The sequence below is a fragment of the Lynx canadensis genome, chromosome A3 (assembly GCF_007474595.2).
Source record: "Lynx canadensis isolate LIC74 chromosome A3, mLynCan4.pri.v2, whole genome shotgun sequence".
NCBI lineage: Eukaryota > Metazoa > Chordata > Mammalia > Carnivora > Felidae > Lynx > Lynx canadensis.
In genome coordinates, this window is record NC_044305.1 from 28,748,328 (window position 1) to 28,759,424 (window position 11,097).

An 11,097-nucleotide genomic window follows, 5' to 3' on the forward strand; every position below is an offset into this window, starting at 1 on the left:
AACACGCGCACTGCAGATTAGAATGAATAGGCCACCCACTCTCGCCCAAGGCTCTTCACCAGCCACCCAGCCTGCTCAACCGGGGCCCAAGGCAGGTTCACTGAGGCACTCGGTGTTTGGTGCGAAGAGCCAGCCTCAACTCCCCAAGACGTCCCCTCTCTCAGCAGCCCCCTCTCTGCTTTCTGAGGTCCACGGGCACAGCGGGAGCCCCCCGTGGGTTCTCTCGCCCACGCCCGCTGCCTCTCTCTAGTCCTCTTCTAACCGCCCTCCGTCCTCACTCCTTCTTTGCGGAGAACCTGCCCCATGCCTTCCCCATTCTGGAGCAGGGAACTACCCCGACCTTGGCCTCTGCCTCTGCTTGGCGAAATCTGATGACTTTTCCAAGGCCTGTGAACCTCCCAGGTTTGGGTTCAGCTCTTTCCTTCCCATCTGGGAGAAGTTCCGCTCCACTGGCTGAATTACAGGGGATGCACCTCATGCGACAGGAAGTTCAGGGGCAGGCCGTTGAGGGGCTGGTATGCAAGCTTCATCCTGGGCTCCTTCCAGGAACCAGCTCTCTCCACCTGCCCTTCTCCACCTGCTGTCACGAGAGCGGCTCTAGTCTGAGCATTTCCCAAGTTCCAGGCGGGAAGACAGAAGAAGCAGATGCTGCCCTTGCAGAAACCTGTTTCTGCCTTCTTGGCCGGAAAGGAGTCACCTTCTAGCCACTGTCAACTGCGAGGGGGTCAGGGAAGCTTTCTAGCTCTCTAGCCTCCAAGGGCCAGCTAGAAGGGAGTTCAAATGAGCTGACAAATGATTTGACCTCTTAAATATTACCTCCTCCCCGAAGCCTTTTGCAAGCATCTTAAACTTCCTGCACTTTTATCTGGCATGCGTGAACCTTTTTAGAGCCCTCACAGTTTGCTTGGTGTCATGTGCTTGCCTTCCCTTTTCTTCTGGATCATAAACTTCTCGGGGATCACATCCTGTCTCCCTCGTAGCTGCTTTTGGATCGATTGGTGATTCCCGCCCCTCCCTCACCTGTCCTTCCTCCTTCTCCCGTGTCCTAAGGTGCACAGGTTAGACAGTCCATCGGTGTATGCTGATATTTTTTTTTTTTTTAGTTTATTTATTTATTTTGAGAGAGGCAGAGAGTGTGAGTGGGGGAGAGGCAGAGAGAGAGAGGGAGAATTCCAAGCTGGCTCCGCACGCTGGCTGTCCGCGCACAGCCCCCCATGGGGCTCGAACTCACTCAGGAACCTGTGAGATCACGACCTGAGCTGAAATCAAGAGTTGGACGCTTAACCGCTTAACCGACGGAGCCACCCGGGCGCCCCAATGTGTGCTGATTTAAACTGAGCTGAATTACAAGGGAGAGGAGTAGGGTGGTTCTTGGAAAGGCGTTGGATGCGAGTGTGGGGTGAGGAGGCCGGAATTTGAATCTTGCTTTCACTGGGTTCCTTTGTAGGAGTTGCAAGGCCTTCTTGTACCTCCGTGTCTCAATTGATTTAGATGGTCTCCAAGGCGTTTTCCGGCTTTAGGAACTCAAGGACTCTTCGGGATGGGATTGATTAGCTGCCCTAGGGCAGTGCAAGGAGGTGGAGCCTATTCAGGCCCAGTGAGAGCCAATAAAACAGGGGGCAGAGGCGGCCAAGCACCTCTCAATGCACAATGTATGGGGGCAGGCCAAGCCCAGGGGGCGGGACCAGGGAGGGCAAAATGTAAAAGAGACTGGGTAAGGAAGCTGGGGTAAGAGGTTAGTGAAGAACAGTCTGGGGAGGTCATGTTTTCAGGAAGCCAGAAACTCCAATCCCCAAAGCTTGAAGCCCTCTGTACCCCGACTCCTAATAGCAAGAGAAGGGCTCTCATGAAGATCTCCTTTACGTTTGGGGGAGGTAGAGAGCCTCGTGTCTGGCGTCCTATGTCAACTGGAATGGGTCACCGGTGTGTGTGTCTAAAATTCCTACAGGGGGCTGGGAAGTAGGACTTACAGGTTGAAGACCGAGGTCTGCCCTGTGTTTCTCGGAGCAAGTTAATTGTCCTCTCTGGGCTTTGGAGGCCCGGGTAAGAGACAGGCACTGACATACATCACTAAGTTTTAGATCTTTAGTACCAGAACAAAATGGGTTGAATAGGTTTCTCAAGCCATCCTCTTGGCAAGAAATACCTCCTGATCTGAGGTGCTTCTGTGGATGCAGGGAAAATCACCAGCCTGGGTGACCTTCGAGCTCCCTCCCTGCTCACTGACCCTGTGCCCTTGCCGATGGTGGTGACAGCTACCCCCTCACCCCCGTTTTCCATCAACTCATCATCAATTCAACCCCGACTACTGGGGTTTTGACAAAAAGATCATTGGGGCGCCCGGGTGGCTCAGTCAGTTGAGCGTCCAACTTCGGCTCGGGTCATGATCTTGCGGTCTGTGAGTTCGAGCCCCATGTCGAGCTCTGTGCTGACAGCTCAGAGCCTGGAGCCTGTTTTGGATTCTGTGTCTCCCTCTCTCTCTGCCCCTCCCCTGCTCATGCTCTGTCTCTCTGTCTCTCTCTCTCTCTCTCTGTTAAAAATAAGTAAACATTAAAAAATTTTTTTAAAGAGATAATTGAGTTAAGAATCATCGTGACATGTGATCTCAGGCTGACACGTCCTACCTCCTTTCGTTGCTTGTTTCTGCCCGGTCTTCATTGCCTTCATCAGAGTTTGCATTTGCCCTTCCCCACCCCCAATCCTCTCTTTGTCATTGCCACAGACACTCACTCATGAGAAGCGGTGATGAATCCTGCCATTCCTACCCTTGTCTCCAGGTTGGGTGACTCACAGGGAGGCAGTGAAACTGATGCCAGAAAGAAATTTTGCACCTGTTTGAGGCTGTTGATTCCGGTCAATGTCTCATCTCAGAGGTGGAAATTGCTGACTTGAACGTCTTACTTTTGTGGTCTCTCAGGGGTGGGGGGTGGCGGGGAGGGGGGAAGACCTTTTGAGGTTAGTTTCACAAGGGACCTGCTAGACCAGTCTCACTAGGGTTCTCGAAGCCAAAATTTGTAATTCTTCTTTCTCCTGTTGCAACGTATTCATAATAGCAGTGACAATGACACGGGAACTCAACTCTTAGTATTTGCAGTGTCTCTTAGCTGCCAGGCCTGAGCTAGAGGCTCCACATACATCGTCTTTAATCTTCATCACTTTGGAGAGTGGCTGTAAGTATCCCATTTTGCAGATGAGTAAATCTCGTGGAAATTCAGTCAATTGTTCAAGGTTGCCGGGCTAGAAAGAAGCAGAGAGCCTGGATTCAAACCCAAGTCTGATGCCAATGCTCACGTCCTGTCCACCTCCCCATAAAGAGACCCCATGCCTTTTCTGGGCGTTAAAGCTTTGTGACAATTTTGGCAAACAAAAAGAAGAAGCAATAGGGCAGAGAAAAGGCTACTGATAATGTTAAAACTATTACGACGTTACTTGGAAATTAAGTGAGAACAAACTGCAAAGTCAAGTCCCATGACTGAGGAGAAACCACAGGTCAACACAGGTACACACTTATGACCTTGTGTAAGTCTCTAGAACTCTCTGCCCCTCTGTTGCCTTACCTATAAATGGGAGACTCAGGCCCTGGAAAGCAGTATAGACCATCAACTTATTTGGAAAACGCAGCCATTTTCTCAAAAGTTTTTTTTTTTTTAAATGAACATAAATTTGATGATGCATTATTATTAGATCTAATAATACTTTAGATCCACAAAAGACTTTGCAGTTTATAACGTTCCCCTTTATCCATGATCTCATTTAATCCCCCTGATAGCCCCACGAGGCAGGTGTTGTCGTGACCAGAACTTCTAGCTAACAATAGATCGATGAATTGTTGACGAACACCTCCTTCGTGCCAGGTTATTCTCGAATCTGGGTGGAATACGGACATGACTAAAATAGAGATTGCATATGGTTTTTATTACGTTTTATTTTCATTATCTTCCCACGATGCATTGATCCTGAGAAAAGATTATCCCCTCCCTCACTCAAAAAACCGATGCACCTTTTATTTTTTATTTTTTTATTTTTTTAACGTTTATTTATTTTTGAGACAGAGGGAGACAGAGCATGAACGGGGGAGGGGCAGAGAGAGAGGGAGACACAGAATCCGAAGCAGGCTCCAGGCTCTGAGCCGTCAGCACAGAGCCCGACGCGGGGCTCGAACCCACGAACCGTGAGATCATGACCTGAGCCGAAGTCAGACGCTCAACCGACTGAGCCACCCAGGCGCCCCCCGATGCCCCTTTTAAAGGAAATCAGAGTCCAGGAGAAAAGACATGTGCACAGGGAGCCAACAAACACAGCAGCAGATCAGGGAAAGGTTTATCAAAGAAGTGCAATCAGGTGGGGACAGTTTTGATTCTAGGAGCAGGAAGCCTTTAAACACTCTGTGAATTCAGAGCAATGATAATGCTTGTCCTGTCTTCCGTGGTTCCGGAAGCTCAGCACCCTGCACAGAAGCTCTCAGGTCCTGTGCATCCTGTAAAGAATGATGGTTTCTGCCCGGGTGCCTGGGATAGAGTTGAGAGCGCTGGTCACTCTGTTCCCCTGAAATCCGCGTTTCCAGGGCCAGCCCAGGACTAAACTTGCGAGGTCTTTCTAAACGTGGCAGTCTCGCGTCTGCTCTGTTCACTCTGTTCTGCCCAGCTCACCTCCTCGGCCCTTGGCCAAAGCGTCTTTGCAGCAAAATTATGCTCACCGAGAGCCCATGCAGCAGGGAGAGACCACCTTGCACTACCAAACTCAGTCGTGCCCTTTAGGGGTTCTGGTCTTTGCTCGTTAAGACAAAACCAGGGGCGCCCCGGGGGGGTTAGGTCGGTGAAGCGATCGGCTCTTGATTTGGACTCAAGTCGTGATCTCGCGGTTTCGTGGGTTCGAGCCCCCCCATGGGGCTCTGTGCTGACAGCGTGGAGACTGCTTGGGATTCTCTCTCCCTCTCTGCCCCTCCCTTGCTCACGCTCTCTCCGTCTCTCTCAAAACACATAAATAAACTTAAAAAAAAAAAAAAAAGACAAAACCATAAAGGTCTATCGTTCAAAACCAAGCGGCCTTCTCCTTATGTTTTAGTATCAACTTTTTGGACTGGCCCAAGGTATAGCACCTGGTCCCCCTGGAAAGAAAGAGCCGACAATTATAGGACACTCCTGAGTCAGGTAGCTCGGTTAACAGGAACCCCAGGATGGTCTCTGATCCCGGGAACTCTGGCCACAGGCTCCCAGCCCCAGCCAATTAATTCAGTTCAGTCCCTGGATTCAGAGGGACTGCCTGAGGCTGTCAGTTACCAAAGGTTTGCTGTCTGTGACTCCAGCTGGAGCGTAGACGCATCTGGAAGCGTCTGGAAGCACGGGCCGCCACCCGCTGCTGTCCCAGTCAGGCTGTCGGCTGCGATCAGACGCTCAGCAGGCCGCGTGAGTTGAAAGCTTCCCGGCAGCTTGCAAAGGCAGCTCCAAGGAGTTCTCCTTCAGGAAGAGGGGGAAGCTTCCGGAGACAGTTCCGAAAACACGGAGCGTGAGTGCTCGCCAAACCTCCCCGGATGCTGGGACGTTTGTTTCTTGGGGGGGTTTTGGTTTGTTTCTTTCTCTCGGCTGCCGTTTCAAAACTCAGGGTGTCCCGCTGAACGACCGCAACTTTACGTTTTAACGTTTATTTATTTTTGAGACAGAGAGAGACAGAGCATGAACGGGGGAGGGTCAGAGAGAGAGGGAGACACAGAATCTGAAACAGGCTCCAGGCTCTGAGCTGTCAGCCCAGAGCCCGACGCGGGGCTCGAACTCACGGACCGTGAGATCGTGACCTGAGCCGAAGTCGGACGCTTAACCGACCGAGCCACCCAGGCGCCCCAACTTTACGTTTTAAAATCATCCCCTATAGCATCCGAAACGTCGCCTCGAAGGGTGGTACGCAGGAGGGACAGACGCACGGCTCACGGAAAAATGTTTTTGCGCAACCGAACCAGAAAGATGATCCTGTTCAGGGACTGGCCGCGACGACATCCTGGATTTTTCAACAACTTTCTAAATGGGTTTCTGTAACCTCCCTCCTTTTTTATCCTCCTCTTCTCTCCAGAGAGCAGACTTTTCTGGAGCAGATTTATCATCAAACTGCCTCACAAGGTGTGTGCCCCGGGGGCCGGCGGGGAGAGGAGTCAGGCGGCAGGTGCACGGTTGCAAGCTGAGTCTGATAAGCAGCAGCAGCGGGTCCTCTCCCGATGGTGGTCCAGGGTCCCAGCTGTCAGAAGAGGGCAAAGAGGTCACAGGCCCTGTGATGTGCCCTCCCCCGCCTTGTAGCAGTAATCTCACGTTACAATGCAGCCCGGTCTCTGTATCAGACCTGCAGATCCTATCGGCAGCTCCATTTCGGATGATCCCCATCAAAGCCTAAATCCTTTCCTGGGGACATTTGTGTGTGACCCAGCCAGCCCAGCCAGCATCCATGACATCCTGATGGTTTAGGGTCCCAGAGGGGTGTCCTCTACCCAAGGCAGCCCCAGCAGTGAGGTCCTGCTCTTGGGGCCTGTTCCAGCGTTTAGTTCAGCTCGGTTGAGGCCGAAATGGCCCACAGCGGCCGGAATCAGCTTTCAGGTCCCAGTCTGACCCAGGCAATTAGGATCAGTGAATTGAGGACGCCCAGCAGGCCCCCGGCATTTCTTTGGCAAGCAGAAAAGGCAGACCCTGGAGGGCCAGAGGGCTGGGTTCCCAGCCCAGGTGACAAGCAGGGCTTTCTGGCTTATCGTCATAGAGTTCAAGTTGACCTACTCAAACACACGCACAGCCGGCCAGAAAATCACCAGCCCAGGAGGGGCAGCATTTCCAAGATCGGGTATGATTCACAGGAGGTCATTAGCTGCTAAAAATGGCTTTTTAAAACTCCAAAGTGTGCGTTCAGCTGGTGAGTGCCTCTTTTCATATAGTTGCATTTACCCAGAGGCTCCAATAGCAAAACTTATAGTAAAAATCATCAGTACGGGGACTGACTCTGTTTTAACACCCAAAGAGTTTAAATTCTAATTTGCGTATCGGTGACCAAAAAAGCAAGGACGTTGGTCTTACCTCTTTTTTGGTTGCTGTTTCCAGTTTCCCTGATTGGAATGATCCCTCTGGCCTTTATGAAACTGCCAGCCCATAACCCTCTGCCCCACTTTTGTCCACACATCCAAATGCCGTAACTGCACGATACAAAGCCATTTTTAAAACACCCCTCTCCGTTTTTTTTGTTTTGTTTTGTTTTTTGTTTTCTATCATTGCAAGTAGTAGATTCAAATCTTAAGCAGTAAATCCAGCATTGATAGATTAACTGTAACCTTGGCTGGAATGCGAGATGGGCTCGGGTCCGAAGAAGTGGCTGGATCGCCCCTGCCCCCCCTCCCCTTTCTTCTCCTTGGATCGATTTATTTACTTTTTTAAGTTTTTAAAGTATTTATTCATTTTTTGATGGAGAGAGACAGAGACAGAGACAGGGCGTGAGCAGGGGAGGGGCAGAGAGAGAGGGAGACACAGCATCCGAAGCAGGCTCTGGGCTCCGAGCTGGCCAGCACAGAGCCCGAAGCGGGGCTCGACTCCTGGCGACAGGCAGCAGCTCGGCCACTGTTTTACGCTTTTCGTCTGCTGCCCTTTTATCCTTTTCCCCAAAAGGTATTTCAGGAGCAGGGTCTTTCTGACCCACAGCCGGGGTCCCCAAGTCCCCTCCACCCAAGTTCATTGCCTGACTTAGCAGGACTCCCGAGGACCATCCTCACAGCCATGAACAGACACAGAGTAAAATCGGTGAAGGGAAAAGACGTGCAGGGGCGGGGGGGGGGTGGGGAAGGGCAGAAGGGACCACGTGCCAGCCTCTGAGTCTCCCAGGGAAGTCGTGCAGGTCGTGTTTAATTCCTCCAGCGTGGGACTGCCACAGCAGCCCTGAAATGTTGTCTACAGGGACCCTTACCCGCATCCAGGAGCCCAGGGTTTTAGCGGGGGTCGGTCACACAGGCAGCCCGCGCTAGCGTGGGCCGAAACTCCAGGCTCCCAGAAGGAAAGCTTTCACCACCTGGTTTATATGGTTTAGCAGAGCGAGCATCTCATCATTTAGGGAATGGGGGGGGGGACCCCTCCCCAGATCTAAGTTCCCAGACATCAGCCAAGGGCCGGCTCCTCAAGCAGGTGTTTCTAAAGGTGGTGATCTCAGACATGAACTCCTTTCCACCTAAAAAGAAAAAGTGCATGGTTAAATAAAAGAGGCAAGAGAGCAAAAAATAACACGACAGGAGAAAAGAGTGGAGAAGAGGAAAAGAAGAAAACTTTACATCTGAGGCCAGTAAAATGGCTAGAAAACAAACTGTTGTATAATAATATAATGAAGAAAAAGAAAGACATGCGTTAAATCACAGAATGTCCTGAACTTCTACTTGGAGAAGATCAACCATTCAAGGCCCAGACTCTGGGTGCAGGACAAGCCCAACGACTTATTTGGTGAGGCCTGTATTTTAACTTTTCGGAGGAGCAGACTCTTTACTCAAACGAAGTCCAATCCAGGCACAAAAGTGGAGGCCCTGTGTGCTGAGTGAGTGTGGGGGTCACCTCCCTGCCCCCTCCTACTCATGCCATTCCAGTCAAAACCGTGGTGGAAACCATTGATTCCGGACAATCTCATTTATTTTTGCAGATAATAAACGCAAGGCTCAGCCAAGGTCTTGCCATCTTAGATACAGAACCCATTTATTTGGAGTCCCAGCTCATTTTGTCGCTAACGTTATTGTTTTCAGTAAATGCCCCTAAGCGCCTCCCGCACAAAATGAACGAAAGCCAACATTGCCTCGTAACGTTTCCAGATGAGGCCGCTCATTCTCAGGAGAGACAAAAAATAAATAAGCAAGTGGTCTGGCTTTCGGAACATTCTTCCACGCCTGCCATGAGGATGTTGTATTTCCTCGTGGACCATCAGCCTGTTCTTCGGCTCCAAGGTGAGCCAACCGATTCCCCTACAAGCCTTAACTTGTCTTCTGCTCTCACGGGAATTTGCGCTGTTCCTGGGCTGGCCCGGACTGGTGTTGTGCATCTGCTTATTTTTTGAACTGCCCCACGTGTTAATTGCACAGAGGAGATCAGAGTCTTAGCAAAGCGCTGAGACATCGCTTTGGAAAACATCTCTTCTACTTCCTCCTTCATTTCAGAGCCTGGAAGCTGTTCATAAAACGGATGGGGGGGAAAAAAAAAGGCGGCCTCCTTATCTTCTAATTACAACTATTTCTTGGGTTTTTGTCCCACCCAGTAAGCTTCCCTGGCCTTGAGTTATGTCCCCTTGCAGTAGCCGAAGGGTCCGGTCTTGCTGTAAAATGAATGTATGACAAATGTAGTTTTTTGTTTTATCCTACTACGTGTAAGAATATTTTGTGATTTGCTTTAGAGCCCAATTAGCTGTAATGGGATTATAAGATTTGGAATAGGCATTAGAAGCCCCTGAGTCCAATTGCCTGCCGGAATCTTCTTTCTCACACCTGGATGCTTAACCCAACCATATTGCCGTTCTGTCCATTCTGGACAGGGAGCTGATTTGCCTTGGGCTCAGCACATTCAAGGTTTGACAAACGTTAGCTTTTGGAGAAATCTTCCTTTTGTTAAGCTGCCGACTACTGCCTCCCATGCCACCGCCCCCTGGGTCTTGGCTTTGACCTCTGGGGCTACCTGCGGTATACCTCATCTCTCCCATAATCCTTCTTTGGGTTTAGGCTGTGCAGCCTTCAGCCAGCCAATTCCAACTAGCCAGTTCCATTTTGACATTGGACATTCATGAAGGGCCTTGTGCGTTTCGTCAGGGTAGATGGCGTGGTAATAAGGGACAAATGCAGGGTGACAGCGGGACCTAGCTGCAACCAACTGGATGTTGTCGTGTTCAGAGGAAATCATTTTAAAGAGAATATGGTAACACTCCACTAGAAAAGGGAAAAAAAAAAACTACAGTGAAGTTTCTTTCCAAAGCAGATCAGTGGTGGCCAGGGGTAAAGAGAAGGGATCAACTGTAGAAAGCAAGGGAACCCTTTGGGGGTAATGGGAATATTCTAGATCATCATTGTGGTAACGGGTACACTCCTGAAAACTTTTCAAAACTCATCACATTCTGCATTTAAAATTGGCGAATTTTGTTGCCTGTGCATTGTAACTCAATAAATGATGCAATTTACCTCTGGAGAAAGGGAAAGAGAACAAATCACTAGGTTGTACACCTGAAACTCCCGGGACTTTGCATGCCACCTGTATGTTAATAAAAAAAAAAATAATAAATGAAAGAACCTGAAAAGAAAGAAGTTTTCCAGAATTCTGAAAGCCCCACTTGTGTCCCCTTCCGGTCATCGATCTATCTCCCCCAAGGGTGACCACGCTTGTGACTGCTAATTCCCTAATTTGTTTTGCCTGTTCTTCAACCTCACACACGGGGTGGAATTCTGTTTGCGTGTTCCCTGTTGTGTCTGGCGCTTTTCATTCATCGTGCTGCAGGCGAAAATTCGTCCGTGATTTGTGCATAGCGTGTTACGTGGAATTCTAGTGGCGTAGATGAATCACAACTTGTCGGTGGAAATCTGGGTTGTTTCCAGTCTTTGCTGTGAACATTCTAGTGTATCTTCTGGTGAACATGTGCCTGTAATTCTGTTGGGGTACACATCTGGGAGTGGAAATTGCTAAGTCTTGGGTATGTCTGTGTTCATTTTACTAGATGCTGCCGAACATCATTCCCAAGTAGTCATTCTGTTTTACCACACCCACAAGCAGTGTGTGTGAGAGAGTTTAGTTGCCTAATATCTGCTATAGTCCTTTTCATTTTAAGCCATTTCGGAGGGTGGGAGTGGTATTCCATGGTGGTTTTAATTTTGCATTTCCTGATGACTAACGAAATTGAGCACGTTTTTATATGCTTACTTGCCATTGGCATATCTCTTTTATGAAAGGTTTGTTCAAGCCTTTTCCCATTTCTCTGTTGGGTTGTCCGCCATTTTGATCTGCTTTTAAAATAGTAATTTTCTCCACCATGGTAATGGAAAAGCCATTTTTTGTAACAAACCTTCTTCCAGGTACAAATCCACTTCCTCTTTATTATTTTTTCTATTATTATTATTATTTTTAAGGA

At 49.5% G+C, this 11,097-nt stretch overlaps 1 non-coding gene across 1 annotated transcript; it reads right to left on the reverse strand.

Annotated features, from left to right (window-relative positions):
- Positions 1-4,141: 4,141 nt before the first annotated feature.
- Positions 4,142-4,226, reverse strand: TRNAR-UCG. Its single transcript has one exon. It is a non-coding gene; the product is annotated as a tRNA-Arg (tRNA).
- Between the last annotated feature and the right edge of the window lie 6,871 nt (positions 4,227-11,097).